Raw genomic sequence first — 10,039 nt, forward strand, 5'->3', positions numbered from 1 at the left:
GGGTAGTATGGTCATTTAAACAATATTAATTTTTTGAATCCATGAGCATAATATATCATTCCACTTGTTTGTAGTATCTTCAGTTACTTTCATCAATGTCTATCCTTTCATGTTAAATCCTGTCTTGGTACTTGCTTCTTAGAGATCCTAGCTACTATGATACCACTCCTGGAAGTTTTATGGAAAATGTGGAAGTGGAGACATGTCTACTAATATCTAATATTACTTCTAATATTAATAATATTATTTAATATGGAATATTCTAGTGTCTGGGTTGCCTAAATTTTGGTTCTTATGTATTAAATTAGATTTTGACATCTTAAACTCAGGTCTGAGTCTCTCCCTGCTTGGCTAACTAGTGTATGTGTGGAAAAGGGCATGTGTCTTTTGAGCCGGCTAGGCTTTGAAGCTCCATGGTCACATGTTGGATTTCTAAGTTAGCCAACAATCTTATTGTTTGTATCAGTGAAAAGGGCATTTGGGCAAGAATGAGCATGAATCCAGACAAATCCAATACTTCCTCTAGAAAAATGCCTTCAAGGATTTTTTTTTAAATGTACAGAGGGAAGGACTTGAACATCATTTTTGTACCCACATGATCAATTATATTCAGTATTGCATTTCAATATTAAGTGCTGGCAATGATTCAAAAGCAGATTCAGATGTATTTGACTTTATCATTGAAATGGGGCATACACTTCTGAAATATTCTAGGGAATAATCAATGTTACAGAGTGAAAAACACTTTGCAGTTCTTGACAGAAAGGCACTTGAGCACCAGTAACTTACAACTCCTGGAAACTGCCCAGGGGTCTTGTGTCATGGCTATGTTCTTGGTTTACTTTCGACTCTCTGATAATAAGTATTACTGATAGTAAGTATAGTGATAATATCACTAAAAGGTAATACAACTCTAGGAAAATAAAACTTCACGCTACTTTGTAGTGTGGTATAATGGAAAGAACCATAGCCTGAGAGATAGAATATCTGCATTCGAGTTGGCTTTGCTACATGATGACTCTTAAGACCTTGGGTGAGCCACTTACCTTCTTTTGACCTCTGTTTCCTTATCTTTAAGATGGTGGTATAAATCTTTAACTCCTAACCCTGGGAAACGAACTAGGGGTGGTGGAAGGGGAGGAGGGCGGGGGGTGGGGGTGAGTGGGTGACGGGCACTGAGGGGGACACTTGACGGGATGAGAACTGGGTGTTGTTCTGTATGTTGGTAAATTGAACACCAATAAAAAATTAATTTATAAAAAATAATCTTTAACTCACACAGTCATTAGACTTGAAATAATTCTCACAGAAATATTTGATAAACTAAAGCACCACATTAAAGTTATATTATCATTGCTTAATTGTATTTCTTTTTAAAAATATTTTATTTTTTAAGTAATATCTACATTCAACATGGGGCTCAAACTCACAACGGAGAGATCAAGAGTTCACATCTCTAGTGACTGAGCCAGCCAGGCACCCCTATTTCATTGTATTTTTAATGGGATTATCTTTTTAAAAAATATTTTATTTATTTATTTGAGACAGAGAGAGATAGAGTGAGAGAGAGAGAGAGCAAGCAGAGGGAGAGGCAGGCTCCCCACTAAGCAGGGAGTCCAACATGGGGCTCAATCCCAGGACCCCAGGATCATGACCCTAGCCAAAGACAGATACTTAACTGACTGAGCCACTCAGGCACCCCAATTTGTAATGAAATTATATGCTAAAGAAGTCCTGTAGGTATTCTGACCTTTTACGGGAGGTATGGATTTGGGGACTAATTACATGTATATTGCTGTTTTAAGAATGATTCCTAATGACTTTAGCTTGGAGTTAGTTAGAAAGACATTACAAGAAAGTCAGGGTATGTGTCTCAGGTGTGTCAGCTGCCCCATATCTGAAAAAATCTGAATAGCTCTGAGTTCTATCACTCTTGTGTATACATTATAATAATATCTATTATCTACTCAAGACAACATTTAACTAAATGTCTTGCTACTCCATTTTTTATGAAATTTAAAGCATTATACACATTCAGATTAAATTGTTTATGAGTTTGCTTTTTAAGTAGTTATGAAAATAATATTTACATATTCAATTTATCTTATCAAAACTGATATTCTAACAAGAAACACTAGGGGGCATTCATTGCTTTGTTCAAAGACATTTGTATACTTTAGTTTTATACTTTCAATGCAATTTGTTCATATGGTTGAGAAATAAAATATGAAAAATTTCATATTCTAAAATATTCAGCATAGGGAAAATTCATGGTAATTACTATCAGGGCAATTTAAGAATAATATATGTTATAAAATGTAAAAATGTTGGTTAACAGATTTGTGTTTTAACATAGTTTAGATTTATATAAAATTAGCAAATCTAGGGGTTTACAAAAAAGTCAGCGTATCACTGAATACTAAACAAACAAATGTAAAAATAAAAAATAGATAGGTGGGCAACAGGGCACAAGGATACCCGATATATACTGAGGTTATAATGGAAACAAATCCTTAAATAACTTTTAATGTGACGATCTCTATTGAAATCTATCAACAAATAATACAAAATATCAAGTTTTCAGATTTTCTAGCATGGAAAAACAAATTTAACATAACATTAGATTTACCTTTATTTAAAATGCACATGAGGGGATCCCTGGGTGGCGCAGCGGTTTGGCGCCTGCCTTTGGCCCAGGGCGCGATCCTGGAGACCCGGGATCGAATCCCACGTTGGGTTCCCGGTGCATGGAGCCTGCTTCTCCCTCTGCCTGTGTCTCTGCCTGTGTCTCTGCCTCTCTCTCTCTCTCTCTCTCTCTGTGACTATCATAAACAAATAAAAATTTAAAAAAAATAAATAAAATGCACATGGACTTTGAAAATATAAAAATAAATTATGGCATAGAAGTAACATTAATGAGTTAAGTGAATGTATGCATTCCTAAATTGCCATTTTATTATAAAGTATCACTGAAGTTGTTCCACTTTTATTTCCATTCTAAATCTTTATTATTATACTTTTCTATTCTTTGACACCTTATGCCATTAACTTGTTCATTTATGAATACAACTGTTTGGCACATTCTATATTCACAAGGTATTGTGCTGGGTATTATAATTCTCAAAATAGTGTGTGTATGCCACAGCAAAATGTGAACAATATTTTGAGACTAAGTACAAATCCTCAAAAACTTTTGCTATGAGATAACTTTAAAAAGCAGTAATTTCTTTTAGCCTTAATCTCTTTTGGACTGGTCATATGGCTAAATATTTATTTTCTTGATTAGACCACAATATGTAAAGTCATACTAAATTTTATATACAGGTAACTTTATAAAACTATGTGGCTTAACAAAAATCCAAGGAAACAAAATTTTCACAGCACTATTATCCATAATTTTTATATTTATATGTGAAAATTTTAAAAATTCAAGTATCATAAACATGAATTTTTTTTTTTAGTTTCAGAAGTAGAGTTTAGTGATTCATCAGTTGCATATAACACCTAGTGCTCATCATATCAAGTGCCCTCCTTAATGCCCATCACCCAATTGCCTCATTCCCCCACCTACCTCCCCTCCAGCTCAAATGAAATCAGAGAGGGAGACAAATGATAAATATGAATCTTAACAAGTTTCACTCTTGCCTTTAGAAATTCACTTTTCAGATCAAAGAAGGGTCAAAGAAAGTTAAATACATTGAAATAATATGTAGAAAGTCCTTTTAAAAGTAAAAAGTGCTGGGGCACCTGGGTGGCACAGTCAGTTAAGCATCTGACTCTTGGTTTTGGCTCAGGTCATGATCTCAGGGTCCTGAGTTCCAGTCTTGCATCATTGGGCTCCACATGCTCTGTGCAGAGTCTGCTTCAGATTCTCTCCCTGTCCCTCTACCCAGTCCTGTTTGCACACATACACCCTCTCTACAATAAATAAATCTTAAGAAAGGTATAAAGTACTGTTTATTACTGCAGAAAGTTGTTACTTTGGGGTTTGAATTCTGATTTTGATATTTATCAGCTCAGTGTTTTTTTTTTAATTTTTATTTATTTATGATAGTCACACACACACAGAGAGAGAGAGAGAGAGAGAGAGAGAGAGGCAGAGACACAGGCAGAGGGAGAAGCAGGCTCCATGCACCGGGAGCCCTACGTGGGATTCGATCCCAGGTCTCCAGGATCGCGCCCTGGGCCAAACGCAGGCGCCAAACCGCTGCGCCACCCAGGGATCCCTCAGTGTTTTTATCTGTAAAAAATAGGGATGATAACTCATTTTATGACTTCTTCCCTCCCTTTTTGCTTCACTACTTTCCTGAGAAATGACAATCTAGTTGATTGATAGTTTCTAGGTAGGTCAGAAGGCTGAAGATCAAGGGAAAGATGAAGAGCAAAGGAAAATTATGTCAAATAAGGGAAAAGTATAGAGACTTATAGAATTGTAGAAAAATGGAAGTTTCAATTGTTTTGTAACACTACTAACCTAAAAGATGAAAAAAAAATGATGAAGGAATATTTCCATCTTGTAAGTCACTAATCTTATAATATCTTGGTTTTCAAATTTCTCTGTGTGGGTTATCTGTTTTATGGATTATTTTAACATGCTTTGGAACTACCACTGATTTCTTCTAATAAGCACCATTTCTGTTCTGTCTCCTATATTATAAATTGGTGTGGGATTAGGAAATGCAATAATAGATTAATTTAAACATAATTGGAAAAGTAATTTAGTTAACATTGCAAAGAAAAAATATGCTTTTTGGATTATTCATTGTTATTTTTTTCTTTCTGCTACTCTCTTTTTGTTACTCTCTTTATGTAGATAATTAGGAAGTTTAATAAATTTGCCCTCCTGGGTGAGGATTTATGTATGAGAGAGTAAAGCATTCACTGTTTTTATAATGAAGGGCTCTGTTTTAGAATCAGTGTTTTTGTTCAAATATTGTAGATGTGCCTAGTGTGGGAGGGGTGTGAGATGTATTCTGGGAAGTAGCTGGTGGTGACATCAGAATCCAAAAGAGCATGTTCAGTTTTAAAAAATCATACTTAATTGTATAATTACTTTGATGTGTTCTTTTATTTTTAACTTGTTTTAATCACCCAGTGCTCATCAAGACAAGTGCACTTCTTAATCCCCATCACCTTTTTCACCCATCCCTCCACCCATCTCCCCTCTGTTAACCATCAGTTTGTTCTCTATAGTTGAGTCTGTTTCTTGGTTTCTCTCTCTCTTTGTCCCCCTTCAGTCATTTGTTCCATTTCTTAAATTCTACATATGAGTGATATCATATGGTATTTGTCTTTCTCTGACTGATGTATTTCACTTAGCATTATATTCTCTAGCTTCATCCACATCATTGCAAATGGCGAGATTTCATCCTTTATATGGCTGAATAACATTAAAAGGTATGTATGTTCCGTATCTTCTTTATCCATTCATCAACCAATGGACACTGGGGGGCTTCTATAATTTGGCTTTTGTAGGTAATGCTGCTATAAACATAGGGATACATGTATCCCTTTGAATTAGTATTTTTGTATTCTTTGGGTAAATACCCAATAGTGTGATGCTGGGTCATAGGGTTCTATTTTTAAGAACCTCCACACTCTTTCCCAGAGTGGCTGTACCAGCTTGCATTCTCACCAACAGTGCAAGAGGGTTTCCTTTTCTCCACAACCTCACCAATATTTGTTGTTTCCTATCTTGTTAATTTTAACCATTCTGACAGGTGTGAGGTGATATCTCATTGTAGTTTTGATTTGCATTTACCTGATGGTGAGTGATGTTGAGCATCTTTTTATGTGTCTTTTGGCCATCTGTATATCTTCTTTGATGAAATATATATTCGTAGCTTTTGCTCATTTTTTAGTGAATTATTTGGTTTTTGGGTGTTGAATTTTTAAGTTCTTTATATATTTTGGATTCTAACACTTTATCAGATATGTCATTTGCAAGTATCTTCTCCTATTCCAAAGGTTGTCTTAGTTTTGTTGATGGTTTCCTTTGCTGTGTAGATTTTTACTGTGATGTAATCCCAATAGTGAACTAAAAGCAAAAGTGAACTATTGCTTTTGCTTCCCTTGCTTCAGGGGACCTATCTAGAAAAAAATTGCTATGGGTGATGTCAGAGAAATTACTGCCTGTGTGCCCTTCTAAGATTTTTAAGGTTTCGGATCTCACATTTAGATCTTTCATCCATTTTGAATTTATTTTTGTTTATGGTGTAAGAAAGTAGTCCACTTCCATTCTTCTGCATGTTGTTGTCAAGTTTTCCCAACACCATTTGTTGAAAAGACTATCATTTTCCCATTGGATATTCTTTCCTGCTTTGTTGAAGATTAGTTGACCATATCATTGTGGATTTATTTCTGGATTTTCTATTCTGTTCTATTGATATAGGTGTCTATTTTTGTGCCAATACCATACTATTTTAATTACTACAGTTTTGTCATATAACTTGAAGTCCAGAATTGTGATGTCTTCAGCTTTGCTTTTCTTTTTCAAGATTGCTTTGGCTATTCAGAGTCTTTTGTGGTTCCATAGAAATTTTAGGATTGTTTGTTCTAGCTCTATGAAAAATGCTGTTGGTATTTTTGATAGGGATGGTATTGAACATCTAGATTGCTTTGGGTATTATAGACATTTTAAGAATATTTGTCTTCTAACCCATGAGCATGGAATGTCTTCCTACTTCTTTGTGTCATCTTCAGTTTCTTTCATCTGTGTTTTATAATTTTCAGGGTATTGGTCTTTTGTCTCTTTGGTTAGGTTTATTCCCAAGTATCTTATTATTTTTGGTGTAGTTTTATTTATTTATTTATTTATTTTAATTTTAAAATTTTTATTTATTTATTCATGACAGACAGAGAGAGAGAGAGAGAGAGGCAGAGACATAGGCAGAGGGAGCAGCAGGCTCCATGCAGGGAGCCGGACGTGGGACTCCATCTAGGGACCCCAGGATCCCACCCTGGGCTGAAGGTGGCGCTAAACCACTGAGCCACCTGGGCTGCCTTTTGGTGTAGTTTTAAATGGGATTTTAAAAAAATTTTTATTTCTGCTACTTTATTTTTGGTGTATAGAAATACAAGAAATTCTCTATGCTGATTTTGTTTCCTATGAATTTACTGAATTTGTTTATCAGTTCTACTTTATGTATTCATTTTTTATACTTAGATGTTTATTTAAACATCTGATCCACCAACTTTGCATTTTCCACCAACCCAGTGTGCAGAAACCTTTACAGGCTTCACAGTCTTTTGCTTAGCCTTCAAGGGAAACTCTGAAGCAGCCATTGCTGTCTTTTTTGATGTTTGCTTGGCCTCTTTGGGTTCCTTGGCAATCCTGATGGTTCTTGTTGAGCCTTTCTAACTTCAGGCTTCTGATTCCTCTTAGCCATTCTATCAGCAAGAGATGGCACCAGTGATTGTCTTTTGGAATTTGACTGCATACCAGGTTTTTGTCTTTTGAATTTCTTCGGACTGTCCCTTTTTGTGCTTTTTTCTGTAGGGGATAGTCCAGTTTATCTGCTGAGGATTCCTCTGCAAAAGGAATGATAACTGGCATTTTGCATTTAGAAATTGGAAAGCTTTCCTGTCAGTCTTGGCATTGGGTTTCCCATGTCTAGGGTAGATCTTGTACTCACTGAAACTGCACAGCTCCACCTCATGGCTATGGCAGCCAGGAAGAAGGAAAGATGGTGAAGAACTACATTGATATGTTCTTCATCATTACTTTACATTGAAATTTCAAGTAATCTGGTATTTTTAGGTTTATCAGAAAGGGGCAATAGATTTAAAAGAAGGTTGAGAAACAAATTGTAGACAGCTTTTCTTAGCACAATATGATCTTTTGTTTTGCAAATGAAAGCACTGCAGGATTCTTGGGCATACAGTATACAATTTAATCTTGTAAGTTTTTATTTATTCACAGGAGGTGGGGAGGAGTACTATATCTACTTTAGAAATGAGGTGTGTTTGGGACTGTTTTCTTTCCCCTTTAATCTTGATAATATGGTGGGCAATGCCTAGTTTTGATAACTACCATAGAAAATGAGGCATATAGAGTAATAGCATGGGACCAACAGGGCAGCTTCTCCCACAGAATCCTTTGAAAGCATTTGGGACCTTGAAAAAGTGTAAGAAACATGAATCTAAGGACACCAGCAATCCTATGGTCCATGTCTAATTGGTTCCACTGATATTTGATGGCCCCAAAACTTGCTCTTCTCCCTAAACTACTGATAGTATCATGAATTCACCTCACCCTCAGCCTGCTTGTTATTCCGTAACCAGAATCTTTAGTGATCCACCCACATATTTCACATTGAGTACATATATTCAGCCTGGTATTTAGAGCCCTCCATATCTTACCTGCCCAATGTAATCTCTCATGAGTTCTTATTCTACTCTCTACACTTAGTTAAACCTACCAGTGTGCTTTTTCTAAGATTATACTACATTTTCTCACCTTTGCACATTTTCTCCTTCTCTTCCATTTACTAGGAATATTTTCTTCATTTCCATCTACCAGAATTCTATTAATTGTCAAGATGCATTCACATACCAAATCCTTTGTTAAGCCTTCTTACTATTGTTTGGCTGCGACACTCCCCTTTTCTGAGTTATATATTTAGCTTATGCTTTCACCAGGTTTTATGACCTGACTTATATTATAGTTATTTTATATTTTTTGCTCTGTCCTTAAAGGACAGAGCAATATCTTTCCCATAAGGTTTTGTCTTTTCATACAATGTTCAAAACAGCTTGACTTATAGAAGGTGCTCAACAAAAATTAGTTGAATTAGGGTTAATTTCCAGATCTATCCATGAACTTCCTACTGACTTATCTCTCACGCATTTAGTAGAGTTTTAGAATAATGAAATTGAAATTACAGATCACCTGAAAAGCAGGCATACTTTTAAAGATGTGTACCTCAATGATTAATTCTTCTAAAAAAGTGATTTAAGGAAATATTTTACACTCATTCATAGAACAACCAGAAATAAAACATTTTTGCATTATTTTCTTACTAATATTAGGTGACGTCAAAGACTGTTGTTCAACACATTACAGTTCTGGAAATCATATTATAAAAGAAATTGTTACAGAGGAGATCATATTTTGAAACTGTATAATTCTCAGGCACTGGATATATGCCTGATCAAGGACTTTGGCATGCTATTACTACCAATATATTTTTAAAAAGCAAGTCTATAAATTCAATAACTCTTTTTAAAAAAATATTTATTTTTTTATTTGAGAGAGTGAGTGTAAGCACGCATGAGTGCACATACAAGTGCGCATAAGCCAAGGGAGGGGCATAGGGAGATAGAGACAAGCAGACTTGCTGGTGAGTGGCAAGAACTGGATTCGGGCTCCATCTCAGGACCCTGAGATCATTATCATTATCAGGGTCTCAGGACCCTGAGATCATTTCATCTTGAGATGAAATCAAGAGTTGGATACTTAACCCACTGAGTCTCCAAGTCCCAATTCAATAACTCTTAGTGGTCATATTTCAGAATTTAAATATACTCTTGGTCATACAGAATCATCTATTCTTAACTTCCACAGTTTCTTAGATGAAGAACCGAGATTCAGAGAGCATAAGTGACTTGCTCAAGATCTTAACAGCAGGTGTGTGGCAAAGCAGTGAGGGAAACTTATTTTTTTTTTTTTGATTCTCAGTTAAATAGTTTCTTTAGGAGTTCATAATATCTTTTCAACAAAATATACAAAGTGAGATTAAAGATACTTGACCTATTCATTTTACCAGGATTTAACATGATGTGCCATGAAGTGTAAATATAACCCATTAGACAGTCCTATAGTTTACATTTTACTTAGCTAAACATTACTTTAGCTTAATATGTAAAATGTTCAATTAACAAAAAAATCTACTTGACTCACTAAACTGCAAGTTCTTAGAAAACTGACTTAGCCCCACATCTCTTTCAAAAGCAGTATATTTCAAAAGATTTTGAAATAATTCCATTTCTCCCTCTAGATTTTTCTACAGTAAACTATGCATTAAATTTATTCTTGTGA

At 35.2% G+C, this 10,039-nt stretch overlaps 1 pseudogene; it reads right to left on the reverse strand.

The window, feature by feature from the left end:
* Nucleotides 1-7,173: 7,173 nt before the first annotated feature.
* On the reverse strand, nt 7,174-9,787 carry LOC140611546 (large ribosomal subunit protein eL24-like; annotated as a pseudogene).
* Nucleotides 9,788-10,039: the final 252 nt, after the last annotated feature.

The sequence above is a fragment of the Canis lupus genome, chromosome 20, assembly GCF_048164855.1.
Source record: "Canis lupus baileyi chromosome 20, mCanLup2.hap1, whole genome shotgun sequence".
NCBI lineage: Eukaryota > Metazoa > Chordata > Mammalia > Carnivora > Canidae > Canis > Canis lupus.